We start from the raw sequence: 22,899 nt of genomic DNA, 5'->3' as shown, positions 1-22,899 counted from the left end.
CTATTCCAGGAAAATAGGAAAAACACACTATGTGTTTATGTATGGAATTGGCAGATACCCAAGAATTAGGAATATTTTTTTTTTAATGATAGCTAAGGGATTTAAATAGATGGGGAAACAATGGAAACAGTGAGACACTTTATATTTTTGGGCTCCAAAATCACTGCAGATGGTGACTGTAGCCATGAAATTAAAAGACACTTACTCCATGGAAGGAAAGCTATGATCAACCTAGATAGTATATTAAAAAGCAGAGACATTACTTTACCAACAAAGGTCCATCTACTCAAGGCTATGGTTTTTCCAGTAGTCATGTATGGATGTGACAGTTGGACTATAAAGAAAGCTGAGCACCAAAGAATTGATGCTTTTGGACTGTGGTGTTGCAAAAAACTCGAGAGTGCCTTGAACTGAAAGGAGATCCAACCAGTCCATCCTAAAGGAAATCAGTCCTGAATATTCATTGGAAGGACTGATGCTGAACCTGAAACTCTAATACTTTGGCCACCTGATGTGAAGAACTGTCTCATTTGAAAATACCCTGATGCTGGGAAAGACTGAAGGTGGGAGGAGAAGGGGACAACAGAGGATGAGATGGTTGGATGGCATCACCAACTCAATGGACATGAGTTTGAGTAGGCTCCAGGAGTTGGTGATGGACAGGGAAGCCTGGTGTGCTGCAGTCCATGGGGTGGCAGAGTCGGACACAACTGAGCAACTGAACTGAACTGATGGAATTTCTTTTCTCTTGCAATCTTCAATCAACTCTTAGCAAGTAAGTTTACTTGCTGCACCTCAAGAAGTTCTAAGCAGAAAGTTAAGACATTTGTCTGCCAACACAACAGAATTTTCTTTTTTATCACCATGTGAAAACACTAAGTGGCTCAGGTACTTGACCAAGCCCCACATTCCATAAATCCTTAATGATAATCTCCCTTTGCCCAACAAACTTTTCAGCTTATTCACTACTCAGTTGCTCAAAAAAAAAAAAAAAAAAAAAATGACAAGGATACAGAAATGCCTCTCCAACAAGTAAAAGAATTTGTTCTCAGCAGGTGTGACAACCTCTCCTGCCACCTTCACCTTGAACAAGTCTTTGGAAGCCTTTACCTGGACTATTTCTCTGAATGAAGAGATTAGATTATGATAGTCAACCTTTTTGTACAATGGGAGGGTTTTATAAAATTTTCTTCTCACAGTTCGAAAGATTTTTTTTCTGATTTAATTCATCCTTCACTTTTTATTATGCTCAGAGACAAATAAATGCCCTGTTTTATATGACTGACTCCTCATGTGGTTCTGGGCTCAAAGTTTCTATCGTTCAAGGAGCTTCCTCACAACTCCATCTAACTAGCCTGCTCTCCCTACTCCCATGAAACTGAGTCCCCATCCACAGCTCTGACCGTACTCACATCCTCTCTACCATGGTATGCTGCCTTGTAAGTTGCTTCACTGTTGCTATGACACCCGTGGGGTCTCCCTTTTCAAGAACAGAGGCATCCTGAGACCAGGCCCACACTTGTCTATTTACATGGGTATTTTTAGCACTGGAGACAATTCACACCACGGGTACTCAGCAAATGTGTTGAATGAATGAATCAGACCTTATGAATGACTGGATTCCAACTGAACGCAAAAAGATTGGTCATGAGAGTTAGATTCTTCTACTGTCCTATGCTGTCATAGAGCAGTGGTCCCAAGAAGGGTCAATCTTGCCCCCACAGACTCCAGCCCAGGAATATTTCAAGACATTTTTGGTTCTCACAACTGGTTGAGGAGGTGGTGTTACTGGCATCTAACGGGGAAAAGCCAGGGATGTTGCTAAACATCCTACAATGTGCAGGACAAACCCCATAAGAAAGAATGATCAGGTCCAAAATGACAAAAATGGGGAGCCTGGAAACCCTGTCACGTCTCGAGGTATTTTCAGTTTCTGAATAGAAGCCACCTGGCTTCATAAGCCTTTCATGTGGTCCTGGCAGAGGAAACTCTGGACTAGATGATCAGCAAGCTCAAAGATTCTATTATTCTATGATTCAAGATGATCTTACCAGCCTTCCTGTCCTATGATATCATGAGTTTTTTAGTTTTATTTTTCTGATTTGGGCATTTTACCATAAATGTTTCAAGAAAAATCCAACATTAAGGCATGTTACTGGTCCATCTTTCTCTAGTGATAAGCCCCTTGCACTGATGATGACCCTACGGGCTTTGTGGGTAAGGGCTTAACATCATTAAAAATTGTCAAGTCCTACAGTTAGCACATGGCCTCCAACTAAAATTTCTATGAAAAATATCATGCACACTTTCTCTTCTCCAACATAAAAAAATATCTTCTCTCAAAGTGATGGGGCCCCAGGCTAATCAAAATCACTCTTCAAAGGATGAGTACTGTGTTCCTTCTGGTTCTTATATCCTCAGGGTCCAGCATAGATCTGGCCCTCCCTGACAAGACCCGTGGGATGAATGAGTGTACGCATGCCTGCATTCCAGGAGAAAATTAAACCAGTGGTACCAACAGAAACTAAACATTTAGGAACCTAAGCAATTCCAGAAAGGTTCCATGATCAGAAATGCAAAATAAAACTTAGCACCATATGATCCTGCCCCTAGTCAACTAATAAAGTTCATGAAGCCACATCACAGGGCTTGGCTGACTACTGAGATAGTAAGAATTCTGAGCTCCCACTTGTCCGTGATATGTGAAGTGGCCATCTTACTTTTCCTCACTATCCGAGGAGAAAGGGACTTCCCTGGTTGTCCAGGGGTTAAGAATCCACCTGCCAATGCAGGGGACACAGGTTCTATCCCTGGTTTGGAAAGATTCCACATGCCTTAGGGCAGCTAAGCCCATGTGCTCACGCTCTAGAGCCTGTGCTCTGCAACAAGAGAGGCCACTGCAACGAGAAGCCCACTCACCACAACTAGAGAAAGCCCGCATGCAGCAACGAAGACCCAGCGCAGCCAAATAAGGAAATAAAAAGGATCGAAAGGGAGAAGATACTCGGGTGACACCATTCCACCACATATTTCTAACACTGCTCAGCTCCCCTGAACTGATGTGACACTTGGAGTCATCACCTGGGCCTTCACTAGACTGTCTGGTTGCCTACACTCCACCAAAGAAACCTTTCAATTCTTGTTTGCAAAGATTCTGGAAACCCGGAGGAACGACTCTCCCCTGTAGCTCAAAACTGTATAAACCTTTTCAGTAGAGGGAACTATCGTGTTGGTCAAAACAGTCATTCAGGATTTTTCTGTAAGGTGGGAACAGAAAAATCCAAATGAAGTTTTTGGCCAACACAATATAACAACATTAAACAGAAGCAGAGTTTTCTTAAGCTCTTCCCTGGTGGCTCAGAGGGTAAAGAATCTGCCTGCAATGCAGGAGACCCAGGTTTGATCCCTGGTTCAGGAAGATCCCCTGGGAGGAAGGAAATGGCAACCCACTCCAGTATTCTTGCCTGGATAATTTCATGAACAGAGGAGCCTGGTGGGCTATAGTCCATGGGATCCCAAAGAGCTAGACATGACTGAGTGGACTAACACTTTAAAGTTTTCTCTCCTTGGCTTCCATAAAAATGTTGAAACAATAAATTATGAGAGATCTCAAAGACCATTTAGTCCAACATGGCCCAATATTTTCATTTTTCAGACTGTGAAACTGAAGGTCTCAGGAACATTAGTCTGCCCAACGTTTCTGGAACATATTCTCTGGAGCAGGGGGACAAAAAATCTGTTGAATTCCATAATTTGGGAAAGGAAATCAGCAGTGAAAATGCTCTCTAAATGTTATTCAGTTCATTAATAGCTATTCACACTTGAAGTCCATGCTCCACATATTCTCACTAACAGGAGTGTTTCTTCACTGAGGAGGCAGATTCCAGCATAACCCCCAGTGTCTCCTCCACTCTGAATTCTGTACTCAGGAGCTTAACTGAAAAGGTGCAAAATCCATCGTCTGCAGTTTGACTGTTCAAAGATCTTCTTAGGCATGCAAACAGTGTGCCCCTGCTTTGGAAACACATTTGGAAGACTGAAAGTTGCTGACAAAGGTATACACAGAAGGACGAGAGCTATAACACTGAATTATCTTCCCTCAGAATCCAACCTCGTGGAATCAGAACAAGGTTATGTAGTAGCTTTATGCCCGCCAAATCTACCCCATGAGGAACATCGTCTTATTTCTTATGGAAAATGTGCTCTGCCAACAAAGCCGCTGAAGAGGCTGGCTGAATGAGTCTTAGGGGTATCTGGAAATATCAGGGTCAGTTCATTTAAACAAAGGGGAAGAGTAGTCAGTCCTCCAAACGCCTGGCAGGAAAGCTTTCTCCTTGTGGCACAACTAGTAAGTGGCTCAGACCAGTAATTCCAGAATATTGGTGAAGCCATCACTTCAAATTACGTATCATGTCCTAGAACCAACCACAACTTAGAATATTTCACCATGTTTACTATACTATATATATTAAGTATATATATATTTATCTATATTCCTAATAGATCTCTCTATCCATTTGTTGGCTATGAAAACCTAAATGTGGACTTCCCTGCTGGCTCAATGGTAAAGAATCTGCCTGCCAATGCAGGAGACACAGATTCGATCTCTGATCCAGTAAGATCCCACATGCCACTAAACAACTAAGCCCAGAAGCCACAACAACAGAAGGCCATGCTCTCTAGAGCCACTGCAATTAGAAGTCCGCGCACCGCAGCTAGAGAGTGGCCCGCATTCGCCGCAAATAGAGAAAGCCCATGTGCAGCAACGAAGACTCAGAACAGCCAAAAGTAAATACATTTTTAAAATTTTTTATTTATTTAGCTTTTTTAAAAAAGCTAAATGTATCCCAAAGGCCAGAAATCATCTATAACTTTTCAAATATTTCCTGTAAAATCTCTTAGGAAAGGGTCCCTTATCATAATGAAAAGAAGGACTTAGAAATCAGGAAGATGCTGAGATCTCCATGTTTGTCCATGTTTTTCTTCCCATAGAATACCTGCACTGACATTTTGAAGATCCACGTAATTTTCATCTTTTAAGTAAATGATTCTCAAAGAGAGGTCCCTAGACCAGCAATATCATCAGCAAAGAATTCATTAAGAAGGGAATTTCTCATGTTCCACTCCAGACTCTGAATCAGAAACTCTGGGGTAGGGCCCCATAATCTATATTTTTAACAAGCCCTCAGGGTGATTTTGATGTTCACTCCAGTTTTAAGATCAAGCTCAACTCTTCCTTCCACTCCCTGAGACCACCATCTAAAATGCTGAGTTTCCTTCTCTTCGCACTGGGAATCCTACTTAGAAGGGCTGTTGATTGAATGAATATGATAATAGCTATGAAGTCTTTAAAGAGCCTAGAAGAGGACTAATGTTTGCAAATATTTCACTTCTTATTTAGCAATTACTGGGAAAATACTAAGTTGCAGAATCTAGCATCAGAAGTTAGTAAGAGCGCACCCACAAAAGACAGAGTTAATATCTGTGAAAGAATGAACACTGTGGCCAAGACAATGCTGATACTGATATTCATCTCGCTTAATAATTTCAAATCGTTCATGACACGGTGTCCTTGATATTTCTAAAGTGGAATGTGGCAATCCACAAAGGAAAGAATTGGAGTGTTTCATCCAAAAAATACAAAGAGTTGGGTAAATCCTGAGGACCCTAGACTCTTCCATGACAGGAAGCTTTGTTAGTAAACAAAATCTTATTAGAAAACACTTTCAAACTTGGAGTGGTTATTTGATTATCACACTAAAGCTGCAGTTCTGAGTTAAATCCGTTGTGAGAATCAACATTTGAAAACATAAATGTGTTTGGAAATCCCTCAAAAGAAGGGTTTGTGCTTTCAGCTGACCAAGGGACTTCAGAAAAAAAATGGTGGCTAAATGTCTCAAACTACGAACAAAGACTCAAGTAAAGGAGAAGAAAGAGGAAAATATAAACAAAGAAAAAAAAAAAAAAAAACTGCCCACCCCAAACCAGTAGATCTATGGGGTCCTCAACTCAAAAGCAGTATTTAAAACTGAATCACAGAGTTCATCAACTGTGTCGTACCAGCGCATCTAACCAGGACCTTTGTAGATTGCTGAAGGCTACAGAAGAAAGACAATCCATCAACACCCAGATTCAGGTTGTGAAAGCAGAATTAAGCAGGACTTAAGGAGGAAATTTAAGGTATTACCCTCCTTACTTGCAAGGCAAAAGAAAGTTCTCAGAAGTATATCCTAATTAAAGATAAGTTAGGGAAAAATGAACAGAGGTCAAGAAAAGTGAAAGAAACACGGCAGGGAAAAGACCAATGAACAATCTATTTTAAAAGAACAGGGCACAGAAGAATATTATATAAAACAACAGATAATATAAAAGAAGATATCAAAGATAAGGTGATAAAACATCAGAATGAGATAAAAGAGAAGCTGGCAGTTGAAGAAAGAAACTGACAACAAAAATAATATCACTGAAGAACCAATAAATACATTAAAGTAATAAGAGGCAAGATCCACAAACCAAAAACAGAGTTGATGATATGGAAAACAGTCTTCAAAACACTGCACAAAATGCAGAGGAAAAGGACAAGTAGATGAAAGCAAACAGAGAAGATGACAGATAAGAGGGCTTGAAAACAGAGATCCAACATACAGATAAAAGGTATTCTCGAAGTAGACAGCAAAACAAAAAATGCTCAAATCCATGATGGAAGCTAACTTCCTTGAAATAAAGGAATATCTGATGCTCCAAAGAAAATAACAGAGAATCATCAAAATGGAGACATTCTGGTAAAGTTACAGTTTTCTAGGATAAACACTGATTTCCATAAAGTCAAGATTTTTAGTCCATTGCAGGGAGAAAAGTCAAGACAGTCACAGAGTTCTTCCCAGTAACTTTCAATGATGGAAAGAAGTGAGTGGATGTCTACAAAGAAAGAGAATGAATGATCAGAGAATCATTTCCCAGCTGAATTTGCAACCATGTATAAAAGTAATAATAATTTAAAAAAAAAAAACCACATTTTCCAATCAACATGGTAAGAAAATGCAGCACTTAGTGAGTTTTCTTCAGAGTCTATTCAATGATGTAATATATCCAACGGAAAGTTCAAATTCAAGACCTCAAGAATGGGGAATTTAGAGGTAAGGAAAGGATGTGAACACTGAATCCACTTACATTTAGAACAAAGACTGATCCATTTATAATAATTACAAAACAAAACCACAATCCCTTCAGGGGAACAATTATAATAACAATAAATTATTCCATATAATAATAACAATAAAATTATATAGAATTGCGAATCCTCAAGCATAACAACAAAAATAAAGATGTAGGGGTGAAGTGGCATTAGAAGATAAACAGAAGTGGGAGAATATTCTCAAGTCTCACAGAAGGATATATATATGTGATAGTATTCTTTCTAGAGTTTATAAACAGAGCTATTAAAGTTAAAATTTTAATTAACAATAAAAATAAACACTGACTACATAGCTTTTAATTTCTTTTTGATCAAAGAAAACACAGCCCGTGGAGTAAAAAACAGAACAAAGGAAAGTGCATAGAAATACACAAGTACGTGCAAAAAATTAATTAGAATCAAGTATAGAAGATAAACCATAAATGTGAACTGGACAGCTACTATGGAAGATATTCCAAGACTAGATTCAAAAGCAAACTCCAAATGTATTTTGTCTACAAGAGACACACATACAGCAAAATGACACAAATGCTTTAAAATTATGGTTCAAGTATATCAAGAAAAGAAAAGTAGGGATACTGATATATCAAGAAAAGAAAAGTAGGGATATTGATAAATATGAATCAAGTTTAAATTAAATTTAAATCAATTAAAATTAAATCATGATTCAAATTAAATCATGTTTAAGATAAAAAAAGCCTATAAGCTTAGCTTCAAATTTTTGTAAAAGTAGAAAGAGAAAATAACAACAGGAAAATAAATTCTACTTTTCAAAGTTCAAAAGTGAACATTTAGGGAATTCCCTGGCAGTCCCATGGTTAGGACTTCACCCTTTCACTGTAGGGGGTACAAGTTCGATCCCTGGTCAGGGAACTAAGATCCAACATGCCACATGGCGTGGCCAAAAAAAAAAAAACCCAAACATGAATATTTAATAGTGTAAAAAATTATGTAAAAAACCTCACAATGAAGATTGATCATGAATATTTATGCCTCCAACAGCACCAACTGGAGAAAGAAAAAAAGTGATACAAGAAGAAACAGATGTAAGTTCTTATTATGTTAAATGGAGAAAGAAAACTAAGGATAGAATTAACAGAATTAATAAAATTGAATTGAGATACATTTCAAATTTTGTATCGTGTAAACAGGAAGCACATCTTCATTTCAAGCAAGTATGACACATTTACAAAGGTTTTCAAATGTCCATGGAGGCTTACAAGTGTCTATAATGCCACAATTAAGAGATAATAAATTACAAATAGAAAAAAAGTAGTCTATCATTTCTTTTTACACTGCAGCAACACCTGGGGAAAAATGAAAACTAGAAATTCCAAACACTTGGAAAAAAAATCTTTAACATTCTTTTAAACAATCAGGATAACCAGAAACAAAAACTCAACTACAGAATGTGACTTTAAAAATCTTATTATGTAAAATGTGGAATTTAGAAAAGCTGTACTTGGAGGAAATTTCATAGCTCTATGAAAATTATGAAGAAATAATAATACTTCTCGTAAGTCAAGAAATAAGACTAAATGAATTAAACATCTAACTCAAGAAAAAGAGCAAGAAAGAATTTAATTAAGATAAAGATAAAAAATCAGGAGTCAAAAAAAAAACAATAAAACTGACAGTAATCACTTATTTTTTTAAAATGCAATTCTGTGCAAAATTAAATAAAAACCACTATCTAGCCTAATAAGAGAAGGGAAGGCAAAACACAAATATAAAAATTAATAATAAGCAGAAAACATCCATGAATGTAAACGAAAATAAAATATAGTTTAAAAATTACTATGTACAACTCATAATAATATTTGTAAACCTAAGTGTTGGAGAGGATTGTTTAGAAACACATACACTACCAAAATTAATCCAAGAAAAGAAACCCAATCAGAGAACGGTTTTCAAAAATTCAGTATATCAAATGATTTTTAAACTGGTCCAAAGTCTAAAGCATAAGAGTGTCACCAATTTATTTCCAAACACACTGCAGTGTAGCATAAATATCAAAGCTCACTGCCAAAACAATAAACAGCAATATAAAAATAATAAAAGTAGACCAATGCACTTATAAACATCAGGGCAAAAATTCACAATAAAATCCAGGTGCACATTAGAGGAATAACACTCCATGATCAAGTGGGGTTCACTGCAGGAAGGCAGTATTTCGGTACAAAAAAATCTAGGGAACTCTGGTGGTTCCAGTAGTTAGGACTGTCACTGCTGAGGGCCCAGTTCAACCCCTGGTTGGGGAAATAAGATCCAGAAGCCACGCACAGCCAAAAAAGAAAATCTATATTCCACCATATTAGGAAGTCAAAGAAGAAAAAAATGACTTCATCAGCATAGAAAGACTGGACAGCATTTGATGAAAATCCAGAACTATTTATCATTAAAATGTTTTAATAAGATATATATAAACACTTTAATGTGTGTGTGTATATATATATATATATATACATAAAACTCAGCAGCATGCTTAATAATAATACATTATAAAAATTCAAATAAAAAAATCAGACAAGGATCATCACTATTACTTAGCATTGTGGAAATCCTAGCCAATGCACTTGTACAAGAAAATAGACATAACAATTGGAAAAGATGAAAGAAAGCCTCTAATATTTACCAGATAATTCACCTGAGTGTGGGCCCAGGTGAACAACACTTTCTACTTAATAATTTAACTTTTTTTTTCAACAAGACATTATTACTTTAACATTTTAAAACCCACCATGAAATGTCAAGCACAAGAGTGAGCTGGCAAGGTATTGTTAGTTATCAGTGGTTTGTACCTCAGTTCACCAAGAATATTGACTCTTCTGCCAACCCTGGCATTCCATTTTCTACCCAATTTGACTCTTTAATGACTCTTTAAATCAATAATCTCAGATGATCCCTATGCAGTAATTTCAGGAACTCCAGCCTTAAGGTCAGGAAGATAATTTTTCATCAATTATATCTGCATATAATCAAGTCTGAACCAACAGGTTGCTCCACCCATGTATTGATGCTATACTCTATCTCCTCCTTAAAGGAATTTTAAGCAAGTGGGTGGCAAACTATGAGAATGACCTCCTGAAATCACATTAAGAGGCCCAAACCAACGTCTCTCCCTCATAACCATCTAGAAGAATCCCAGCCTTGGATCTGTCTTAATCACTGTTGTCTCCCTACTCTGCAGTGGTATCCCTGCAAATTCATGGTTTCAAACTTACCCATAGTCTGCAGTCTGAGAAGTGGAAGAGGTTTCCAGTTTCTGTCTCTGTTTCCCTTTCTCTCGTCCATGGGTGCCTATCCTCTCCCTCCTCTCTTGCCCCAGTGGAAGGCAGGTTCCACCCCTTTCTAAGACCTGGGCTCTGATCAGCCCTTTCCTGCCTCACCTGGGAGCCCACCTGGTCTGCAATTTCAATTTCTCTCTGACTACAGCTAAGTCATTCCCATCTTAAACTCTCCTATCCAGGAGGAACTCACCCCTCCTCAAAACACACACAAACACACTCACACACTCACCCCACATCCCTCTGACCTATATTCTCCCCTGGGAAAACAATACAAGTACAGTCAAAACCACCTAGAGTTGAATCTCAACTCTATGCCTTATGAGCTATATGAATTCTTGACAAATATATAAATTCTCCAAACCTTTATTTCCTCAGCCACACACAGAAATCCACATTTCATAGGGACTAATCTGGATAATGACTGCAAAGCATTTTGCATAGTAGCTGGCATATAGGAAGATGTAACTATAATTGCCATAATTACCAAGAATTCCCCCTTTTCACTGACAAGCTGCTTTCATGCTCCTTACTTCTCCCTCGGTCCACTCCATCTGGCATTTGTAACTACCATTCTGCAGAAACAAACGCACCATGGTCAGGAATGACCTTCTTTGGACCAATGAAAGAATACTTCTACTCCTTATGTAACTTAACCACGACTTCTGCACCATTCTCCACCATAACCCGCTTTCTCCTTTAAAATAACTCTTTTCCCTGGATACAGAAGAACTGTCTCCCTCAGAACTACCTGTCTCCCCCAGAACTGCATTCATCTTTCAGTCTCACTTGGGACCAGGGTCTCTCAACCTCAGCATCACTGACATCGGGGGCCAGGTTTTGTTGTTGGAGGGCTGTCCTGGGCACTGAAGGATGCCTGGCATCACCCCTGGTCTGCACCCAAGATTCCAGTAGCATCTCCCTCCCTTGCCCCACTCACCCCCAGTACTGACAACCAAAGTGTTTCTGCTGGTCTCACTGGAGACACTTGGGGGAAATTATCCCCAGTGAGAACCACTCTCTCCAGAGAGCCCCGTCCAGCACTGCAGGGCTGAGCTGAGACCCCTCCTAGGTGTTCCTAACCCTCCCAAGCATTTCCCACACAGCACTGTCTGCCTACTTGCCTATCTCCTCACACTGCAGTGTAAATTCCTTGGCAGCCGGGACTGTTTGGTTCAACCTCAGCCCGTGCCAGTTTCTGGAACCCATGTACTCTTCTTCCTCCCGCTAAAAACAAATTTATTATAAGACACACTCTAATAGGCTTCCCTGGTGGCTCAGTGGTAAAGAATCTGCCTATCAACACAGAAGACATGGGTTTGAACCCTGGGTTGGAAAGATCCCCTGGAAAAGGAAGTGGCAACCCACTCCAGTGTTTTTGCCTGGAGAATTCCATGGACAGAGGAGCCTGGCAGGCTACAGTCCATGGGGTCGCAAAAGAACTGGACATGACTTAGTGACTAAATAACACCCCAACACTTTAATATAGTTTTCAAGGTTAGAAAACCTCATGCACAAAATGTAAACTTGGATTATAACATGCATCCTTTTTGTACAAAATGTGGCGGCAAGTGTCTCAGTAGCTAGAAAAATAAGGAATCAGGCTGGACTGAAGAACGGCATGTGTCTGGCAGGGGCAGGGGGAATGTTAATGCATGAGCTGAGCATCAGAATGAGAGATGGGCTTTAGCCTCAGTCCTCCATGGACAGGAATTAGGGGCGTGTTCTACCAGGAAATCAGCAGGACCCTTCTGCTGGTTTCCCTCTGGATTCTCAAGTTTAAGTCATCTCCTTCCTAATCTTAATGCTGTCCTTGTCTTAAGACTTCCTGGCTGATTTGGAAATTTTTAAACTTAATGATATGTTTCTACCTTCATCCTCCTCCCTTCACATCCTTGTGCGCATTACGTTCCTTAAACTGTCCCTGCCTCTGGCAATGAAATTTTAGACAAAGAAGAGTGTCCTTACAAAATACCATTTTCACTTATAAAACACTGCTGTATCCCAGGAAGCTGATGTATCAGAGGGATGGGAAATGTCAGGACTGAAAAGAACGAACTGGTCTCCAAACAGTTTATTTCTATGGAATTTCTGAAAAAAAAAAAAAATGGCTTTGAAGACCCACATATTAAACAGAAATGAGGTCACTGATGGTCAAAGTTCAGTACAGCTAGGCAAAGCTCTCTTGTCTCCAAAGCTAAGTACCCCAGGCATCCAGCTCCTTGGCCTGCATTACAAAGCCTGTGCTTCTCCTTAAGGAATTCTTAGGGGAAAATTCTAAGGAATTTTCACAGGTATAAATCAGTGAAAAAATTAGCTGCACAACATAACGCATTGTCTCCTGCTAGTTAAATAATGACGGTAATAACAATGATGTTAGTATATAAACACAGGAAAACAATGAGAAAATATATTCCCCAAACACTCCACCCTGAAGTTTTCTCTGGGAGTGGAGTTAAAAAGGACTTTCACTTTCCCTGAATTCCAGCTTCTAGAATGTTTGTATATTTGTTATTAGTATGTCGGTTTTACAAGCTGCAGATGATTTTTAAAAGTTTGAGTGTTTTCAGAGAAATAAACAAGCAAAACGGTCCCCCTTTAAAAAAAAAAAATCCCCAGGTCCAACAAGTCAGCCCACATATTAGGGAACATGTGGGTGTGTGATCACTTTGGTGTGTAAATACTTAATATGTGTCCACATAATAATGTGGGCACGTTAACAAAAGCAGCAGAGCCAAGACTGACCACAGAACACTAACTGCCTATTAGCAAACAGGCCCAATGGCAATGCTTTGCTAGCTCTCTACAGGAACTTCACACCGGAGCAGGTGCATCCCAAACTACTTGAGAAAGTAAGGTTCAGCTGGGACACAAACTTTAATCAGTCAATCAGCGAACCCAGTTAACAACCGTTCCATCTAATGTTCAGTTTTGTTCCATGAGGCCCAAGAAAGATAAAGACTGTTCACCAGGGACTGCACCCTTTACCTTATACCGCAAAACAGGTACATCTTAAATATCCCTCCAGGAAATACTAGAGGCAACATAATCCATTAGCCCCCTGGAGACACATGGGACACCAGTCATGACCACTTCATCCCACAGCTGAGATAAGGTGAGAAATCTGAGACTCAAGGAGGTAAAGTCTGGCTTCGAAGTATCTTCTCATTGCCAAGACCATTACATCACACATCTAGGCGGGTGAAAAGGGAATCGTTGACCTGGAGCTCTCTGCCCTCATTTAAAAGAAAAATCATTTTCAACTGAGTCCAAAACACATTTATTGACCAGCGACCATGTGCCAACACCAAGCATTTATTGAACACTTGAGTGCCTACTAGATAGCTAGTATGGTTCTAGACCTGGGGGAAAAAAAAGAAAGAAACATGGGTAGGGGGTGTACAAAAGGTGGTATATGGGGAGACAAAAGGTAGGTGTAAGCCATGCTCCTCATGGAAGTTAAAATATAGTTGGGACAAGACAAACAGAAAAGAAATTAGAGAATAAAGAATTCTAAACACTTGATAATGAAGCGTGGACTGTTACGGTACAGTTTCCAAGTACAAAGATGATGAGAACAGCTGGGAAACCAAAGGACACAGTGGGTCCATGGGTTTGATAATGAATGTTCTTGAAAGCTAAGCAGCCAGCTGGGTCAGTAGAACTCACCCAGGTATGAGCAAAGAGAGATAAAAGGATCTCACCCTAGAAGTTGGGATCTAGCTTTATCGCCTACCACCTGACCTCAGGCAAGATAGTCAACTGCTTCCTCGCCTGTATAATGGGACTAAAAATATCCATCTCACAGGGATGAAATAAGATAATATCGATGGAGTCTCAAATGTCAGGCCCCTTCCTCCCTCCCTCCCTTCAGTGAGAGAGCATCAGGGAACTCTTACTATCCTTAATCAGGGGAATGTGATATAATGAAAGCTACATCCTCTCAAGATTATTTTGGCAGCACTAGGAAGGACTTCTGGGGGAGGGAGGAGGGGAGGAAGAGAGGATGGTGAGACACACGCTGCTAAGACAGCTTCTGAGATGGTCCAGGGATGAGACAAAGCAGGACTGGCCAGGAAGATGTACTGGAGGTGAGGAGGTGGTCAAACCTACACAGTACTGAGAAGGAAGAGATGACAAAAGCTAACGCTCTGAGGGCTGATCTAACCACCTGGTCAACACTTTCTGACCCAGCTGGAGTAACTATCAAGATGTGGTCCAAGTTTATTTTTATTCAACACTGTCAAGAAGAGTTAGTTCTTCAATGGTTGATGAAAAATTGTATTTTTTAATTGCATTTTTAAAAAGAACAGTGCCAATGAAGGTGTAGACTATCACCCAAGAACTTTAAGAAGCAACAGTCTTTAGGGTGGAACACTTACCTGGATGGTACTCAGAGATACTCCATCAAGCTATAATACTTCCATCAACATATGATAATGGCATTTTCATGTATTTTCCAAGATAGCAAGGAAATTACCTAGACTAGCACTGTCAGAAAGAAAGAAATGCAAGGCACGGATATAGAAATTTTAAATTTTTTGGCAGCCAGGAACAGGTGTCATTAGTTTCAGTAATATAGTCTATTTAGCCTAATATATCCAAAAGTATTATTTCAACATATAACAAAAACACATTCATGAGATATTTTACATTTTTTTTCCATTAAGTCTCAAAAATTTAGTCTATTTGAGACTTACAGCAACATCTCCATTCAGACCAGGCACATTTCAAATGCTCAGAATAGCTCAGGGCTACTGTATTGGACAATGTAAACTTAGACAACCTTCAAGGAGGGTCTGAACACAAAGCACTTATTCAATTGAGTTTTCACTGTAACTCACCTTGAGGAAGCCTCTACTGCAGCTGAACATCTGGACTAAAAGATTTTTAAATGCTAATCTAACCACATCACTTCCTTGACTTACAGCTCTACATATCTTTACATTCTCCTTAAGACTAACCAGTTAGGGATCTCTTCCATTCAAGGAGAGTCTGTCACATTAAGTTTTATGGATTACCGAAATAACATCTTGATATCGTCTATAAGAATAGAGATACAAAGATATGCCTTAAAGCACACTCTCTCTACCTACATATTGTCAAGCTGGCTTTGTAATGCACCAACCCCAGAGCTAGAATACCTTGGGCCAACAAGGGCTATTTTGAACCTGGCAATTGGTCTGTCTAGCAGCATCCAGCATGGGCTCAGAGACACTTGCCTGAGTTTATACCCACTTACTTATTGTTTGGTCTTAGTAAATTGTATAACCTCTCTATGCCTCTGTTTCCTCACCTGCAAAAAGAAATGTTTTAAATAAGATAGTACTGTTTGTAGAATTACAGTATTAAATGAGGATCAGTGAGGTAATACATAAAAACTACTTGGGCACGTGGTCTGTCACCAGTAATTCTTAGCCATTATTTTCAAGGACTTCTTGGTTCTCCAGAAACACCAGAACCATGTTTTTCAACCATCTCAGAGAAGTCTGTACCAGCACTGCCCAAGGCAAAGAGCAAAGCTGACCTGCGTTCACATCCCTGCATTGACACCTAACACAGATGTGACCACATGACAATTACTTAACCTGTCTGAGCCTCCGTTTTCTCATCTGCTAAATAGGATCCACTGAATAATAACGGTGAAGATTAGACAACAGGGTGGGTCATCTGGCCCTTAGAAACTATAGGGCCTGCCCTCTCTTGAGTACCACATACATTTCCCTTCCCCTTCTCCATCAGAGCCTAACTAACAAAACACAATAGTTCGGGAATGAATTGGCGTGCATCTCTTCTGAGTGAAGGCAAAGAGAAACCATTATGACAGGACTGTTTACTATTTCAGTGGGCATCTGCTGTCTTATCAAATCTTTACCGTGTCTTTAATCATCACCAAAATCCATTCCATATAAGCCACAGCAAGCCAACAGGGTCACTGGCTCCAAGATGGACTATTCTGTGAAGAGCATGGCAATTTCCTTCCACAATGATACATTCTCACAAGGTTAGAGGATGTCTCCTGAATATCCTCAACTTCCTTTAAAAGCCTACAAAGCATTTGTCATTCATGGGTGAGTCATCCATGGTGTCCTGGAAAGGACTGGTCAGAAGGCAAGGTTTAGGACTTTGTCCTGGCTTTCCACCAACTGTGACTTTGGGGAAGTCACTTGACCTTTGTGGGTAAGAGAGCACATGTGCTTCATAGCGTTGTGGTGGAGAACAAATGCTACATAGTGTGTGCTGAAAGCCCTCAGTCTCACTTATGAAGAGTTCAGCAAATCAACACACAAGGCAACATGAACTTGACTTCCATACTTTACTGCCTTGGTAGCGTATTTTGGAAATTTGTTCTAAGATAAGGAATAGACTATGTCAGCTGTATCACCTTCTGCCTCTTTTCCCAGTTCCAGAGTTAAGAACTGGAGATCCAGACCTCTGACTCTGAAAGCAGGAATAGGATGAGGCAAAGAGGCAAGAACCCTGAGGCCAGGATGACTCACGGCTGTGGAATTCCTAAGCGGGTGGAATGCTCTGTATTTCTCTTCCCTGTCAAGTCTCTGGGTTAGCAAGGTACAGATGACACAGGGAGGAAACAGGCGTTATTTCTCTGCAGACCAAAATTTTTATATTGGCACACATACATGAATGCATGTGTGTGCACCTGCATCCAGCTACGAAGGTCAAGATCTATTAGGTTGTATAAAACCAGAAATCAACACTGTGTTTTAAGAAAAGGGTTGTAGAAAGTATAGCATCATCTCTTCAGGTGTCTTCTTCACTGCCTCGGAGTTTGGCAAATTAAACGCCATAAATCCTTTGATACAAATTAAATATTCTTAATAAAAAATGTTAGGTAGAAAGAGAACTCCGTTAGCAAGCCATTAAAATTCTTAAATGTTGTGAGCCTCTGAAGTCATGGTTTAGTGTGTGGGACACAGGGATATATGGGGTTGTGTGAGAGGCTTAATAATGCCAGGAATTTTTTTTTTTAAGTTAAAATTTTAAAAATACAAAGATGGTCCAAAATCCAAAGCAAATAAAGCCTGTATTACATGCTCATGCATAAAGCTACTTAATCTTCTATTGAAGCTGTGCTTTTGTTAAATGGATGCCAGGATCATTCTAGAACAATAGGAAAGGACCTCAAAGGGGACATTCCAAATATCTTGTGCGTGGATTTTCTCACACAGCTGTAGTTATTACAACTCTATTAAACCAGCTGCTAATAATTTTGAAATGGTCCATTCGTTCTACCAGTGACCTTGGGCCACCACCAATTTCAGACCTTATCTTCATGTCTCAATCAACAGCCTCAAATGGAATACCCTCCTCTTTCAACAGAGAAATGCATTTTGAAGAAAGACTGTTGATCCCATGGCTTCTTTGTCATCAGGGAATTTGTGTAATGTGGAATTTAACCTACAAACCCCAATCTTCCTGAAAGGAAAATGATTCCTCTGAGATTCCCTTCTCTACAGCAAGGTGAAAATGAAACTTTTTTTCCCCCCTTTTTCTTCCTTGTTTAACAGAACAAAATTCACGGATGGGTCTCTCAGGGCTCTGGAAAACTCTGAATGTGCTTGATCAACAATGGGAACTGATCCAGAGTTTAAAAAAAAAAAAGCCAGGAAAATATATCTTAAGCAACTTCAGATAAATCTAAGAAAACATCACCTTGTCTATAATCAAGGGTGTGGTGAGGAAAAGAACTTACACAAGTGATTTCATTTTCAGATGTGATGTATTAACGGGACCAAAGATGATTCGCAGAGAAATCAACACCATGAAAACAAGAGTGCCAAGACGGAAAGGAATGTCCTTTTCTTAGGCTTGGAACCGAAAATATTTTTCTCTCTCGTGACCATCTTAACTTCAAAAGCAGAAGCAAGGAATGTCAATCCGTATGGAGCTCCGCTGGCGGCTGACTCTGTTTCCATTCTTTCCACAGAGAAGGGGAAAGGCAGCCCATTGTGTGTCTCCGCCAAGAGAGAAGAGAAAGAAAAAAAAAATACCACTTGTTTTTAAACTTTCCAAGGACACAGATAACTCAGGGAGAATGAAAACACAGAGATGAAGAAAGATGATTTGGGAATTCAATGTTGGAATTAAAAAATCAAGAAAGTGGAAGAAGTCAAGAAATGTCAGAATTTCCAGTACCAAAAAGGATGGGCTTCATAGTTTGTGTGCTAGAAAAAACATGCTTTCTTTTGCCTCTTTTTGTTACTTCTTCAGCATTCTTATTCCAGCAAGAACTTTTCTTCAATACGATAATTATCTCCATCTCCCATTTCCTAGAAATTCATCATCTCCTTTTCGAGCCAGTTTATTCTCTGTCCCACCTTTTTTACTTTTTAAACTAATTCTCATCAAATTAGCTTAAAAAAAATCTGGATTTCCTGCACTAGCCACATTCTTTGTCCCCCCTCCCCCCCCAAAAAAAAAGGCCTCATCCTTTTACTTAACTAGAAAGGTACAGAGGATATTAGGAATGCCATTTAGTCTTCAGGAATAAAGATGAGAAAGTGGCTTGCGGCATCTCTCTGTTCACTCTTGCTGGCAAGTTTCCAGGCAAAAGTATTTGGTAATCTCATGATAATTGGACAACACAGCCCCATTATGCACTCCCTACGACGCAATATTGTTTCATGTCACAGCATGATGCAAGTGACATGAGCTTTGGTGTCGAGGACAAAGGCAGAGTGACCTCTGGAATTCCATAGCAAAGCACATGCCCTCTGACCTAGACACATTGCACCAGCCTGAGACACTCACCCATACAATGAAGGTAAGCCAAAATGTAGCCCCGTGAGTGGAGACAAGTCTTGACTATTTCTCATCACAAAGAGCATTTAGCCTCATCACATAATAAAACAATGTATACCCATTGTGGTTGTGGACACAGACAACTGTGGAATATAGATACGATATTTAACTGAACTGTTTCATGTGCTATATAGTGTGCTAGCTTTTTATATCGGAGAAGGCAATGGCACCCCACTCCAGTACTCTTGCCTGGAAAATCCCATGGACAGAGGAGCCTGGTAGGCTACAGTCCATGGGGTCGCTAAGAGTCGGACACGACTGAGCGACTTCCCTTTCACACGTTGCAGAAGGAAATGGCAACCCACTCCAGTGTTCTTGCCTGGAGAATCCCAGGGACGGGAGCCTGGTGGGCTGGCATCTATGGGGTCGCACAGAGTCGGACACGACTGACGTGACTTAGCAGCAGCAGCTTTTTACATGCCTGAAAAGGGACTCTAGAAGTAGATGAACAAATTTTCCTAAAGATGTTTGGGAAACTCTTCCAAACCAAGAAACCAGAAGATCTCCACTGTTCCTGAAAGAGGTACTTCAGGGGTTGCTGGGGTGATGACTGGAATTTCTGAGGTACATATGTGCAAATAAGGGTGGAATACAGACTGACAACAAACTTGAAGTAGGTCATCCACAGCCTACTCAGCGCCAGGGAAGCCTTATATATGGTTTTAATTGCCCAAAGAACTGTATGCCGTCACCAGATTTTTATCAACTTTTAGCAGAATGTCAAGCAATGACACGTACATAGATTGCCCTAGCCTAGCCTAAGATTACTGGTGGGTTACAAATCCATGGGTGGCAAAAGATTCAGACACAACTCACCAACTTAACAACAACAAAGAATCCTATAGGCATATTAGAAGGAGGGCAGAAGGAACACAGTCAATGCAGAAACCAGTCTAGAGCATAAAGCATTCAAGGAGAGGGTGATGTCCATTCACTGGTATGAATATACCTCTACATCAATGCCACATGCAGCTTCTTAAGAAAGTGATCCTGCATTCTGATCAGCTGGCTATCCTGACATGTCTGAAAGAATAGATCACAAGAAAGACATCCAATCTCTTTATTGAAGGGGCTATCTTCAGCAAGGAGAGAGAGCACAGAAGTCAAAGAAAATTCATGACAGCGCACCCTACGAGGTGTGGCGACGCGTTACACCTGCTGACTATGGGAGATAGAAGCACTAGATTATGAGCTTCTGGGAGACAGGAGCTGGTCTTTCTGTCCATCTCCAACATTTAGCACAAACGTTCAGTAAATGCTTGAAACAATGACAAAATGAATGAGTAACATACAAGTCAGTCTGGTGTCTAGCCTTCAAAGTCGGGTTACCAGGCTTTCTTTCTTCAACGAACCAAGAGTCTGAGCCAGGAAAGACTAAGCTAGCACCAAGGGCCAACCCCAAATCAAAGAGCAGGGCAGGGGCTGCACAATCTGACAAAGAAGAGCTCACCAGCCCTGTTCCCTTTTAACCAGACTGTCCGCTCCATATACCATATCCCATCATGGGCATGACTTTCAAACCCAAAAGACAGCAGCAGAGATAGCAACAAGCTGAGCTTGTTAACAATCCGAACAGGGGAGCAAAGAGACAGGCAAGTTTTAAAAGACAAATGGCAGGGAGGCTCAATTTCTGAGCCTTCTCTTTTAAAAGGGGGTGCAGAGGAAGAGTGTGTATGGAGGGAGGGGAAGTACTGACTTCCACCTAGGTGCCCCATTAGGCCAATATTTTGCAAAACCAGGTGTGTGCAATTTGCTTATTAAAGTTCTCACCCTGGGGCAACTGACAAGACTCATCAGTCCTGGAAGACATGTGCTATGACCCCAAGGCAAGTTAAAGCATATCCGGAATATTTTAAGCTAGAAAGGGAATCTTTTTGTTAAAGCGAAAGGGGATCATTTTGCTGAAACAACTGACTGGGAGGGAAAGAAATTAAGAGTGGTTTGTTTCCCGGGTTTGTGCAGAAATTAGACCATTATCTTCCAAAACAAAGGCTCAAGGTTAGATGGCTGTTCCAGAAGAAGCTAAAGAAACGTTTTTTTATTGATGATTCTAAAAGCGGCAATGCTTCTAAAGGAAATGTTCCAGCAGAGGGCAAAAGCACCAAGGTGGGCCACCTCACCTACTTGCCAAGAGGTCTGGGAGTCAACATTCTTTTGAATACCAAGATCTGGATGACTTTCCCTATTCACTGGCTAACACAGTGGGAACAGGGATAGTTGTGAGATGGCCAGTGGGAACAGCCGGCTGCAGCATTGCTTAAGAGGAGCTACCGGCCGCTGAAGATGCTAAAATATAGGAAAGCCTCAATACTGTTTTCCAGACCAGCCAAGAGGGGCCAATGGAGGCACCTGCATGAGAAATCAGAGCCCTTGCTATTCTGTTATCAATAGTGGTGATCTCAAATTACATGTTAACAGATTGCTCTGCCTGTGAAACAGAGCTCCCTCCCCGCCAAATCTGACCTGGTTCCGGGCAAAGTATTATCACACTTTGTTCATACACAGGAAAACGATGGCAGAGTTCTGGTGGTCGATGATCCACACCCTGCAGATAAACAAAGCTGCATCTATACACCACCACTCCCCTGCCTGCCTAGCGTTGTGCTTGATAGCCACAAACTCACAATGCTCTTGAAATTCCTAGGCACATTTATACCTACCACTGGTCTTAATGACAGCTAATCTTTGGCAGCAGAAAGGGTTCTAAACTTATATTTAAAGCCTCGTGAGGGGTCACATCACAAGATTTATGACCAAAGTTTTTCCTTCCAAATTTACTACATCAACTACTAAAGAATAACTTCCAAAAGTCCTCTTTAACCACAGTTTGGTCATTCTAACAGTATAACATCTACAGGTTCCAATATGAGGCAAGGCAATCACGCCCCCGGTGGATTAAAATAAAGGAAAGAGAGAGAAACAGAATGTACACTGTGGGTTTGTCTTTGTTCCTCAAGATCTAGATGGTTTTTGTGCTTCTTAACAACTTAGTTACATTGGACAAGTGCTCGATCTTGGATTCCATTTCTCTGGGATAAAATGAGATTAAATAAATGATCTCCATGGTTCCATCTACTTTCAAAATCTCATGTAACAGGTAGGAAGACTATCAGGTAATATCTTGGAACCATAATGGTCAGGACCCAGGGATCTTAGCTTGGCTGTCTTCTGCAACTTAACTGTTTGACCCTGGACAAGTTAACAACCTTTCTGAACCATCTACAGAGGGAAGGGATTTAATGTAGATATTCTGGGCAGTCCCTTCCAGCAGGTTGGCAATGAAAGGCAAACTGTGGACAACATGTGAGAAAAAAGAAGAAGACAGCATTGATGCACAGATATATGGAATCTGGGGCTTTTCTGGTGGCGTGATGGTAAAGAATCCACCTGCCAATTCAACAGATACAAGAGACTCAAGTTTTACCCCTGGGTTGGAAGATCCCCTGCAGTAGGAAATGGCAACCCATTCTAATATTCCTGCCTGGAAAATTCCATGGACAGAGGAGCCTGGTGGGCTACAGTTCATGGGGTCACAAAGACTCAGACAAGACTGAACACAAGTACGATATGGAATCTAGAAAAATGGGACTGATG

At 40.3% G+C, this 22,899-nt stretch overlaps 1 protein-coding gene across 12 annotated transcripts in view; it reads right to left on the bottom strand.

Annotated features, from left to right (window-relative positions):
• ZNF462 (zinc finger protein 462) overlaps positions 1-22,899 on the bottom strand; it is a 153,254-nt gene that overhangs the window by 103,375 nt on the left and 26,980 nt on the right. The window contains exon 1 of one of the 12 annotated variants that reach the window (XM_043453787.1): positions 18,197-19,529. The exons of the other annotated variants lie outside the window; for them this stretch is intronic. The gene's annotated coding sequence lies outside the window, so the exon portion shown is untranslated. Of the gene's footprint in view, positions 1-18,196; positions 19,530-22,899 lie in introns of those variants that run through there. 12 annotated transcript variants of the gene reach the window in all.

This window comes from Cervus canadensis, chromosome 30 (assembly GCF_019320065.1).
Source record: "Cervus canadensis isolate Bull #8, Minnesota chromosome 30, ASM1932006v1, whole genome shotgun sequence".
In the NCBI taxonomy this organism is placed as follows: domain Eukaryota; kingdom Metazoa; phylum Chordata; class Mammalia; order Artiodactyla; family Cervidae; genus Cervus; species Cervus canadensis.
This window is presented reverse-complemented; position numbering and strand designations above follow the sequence as displayed.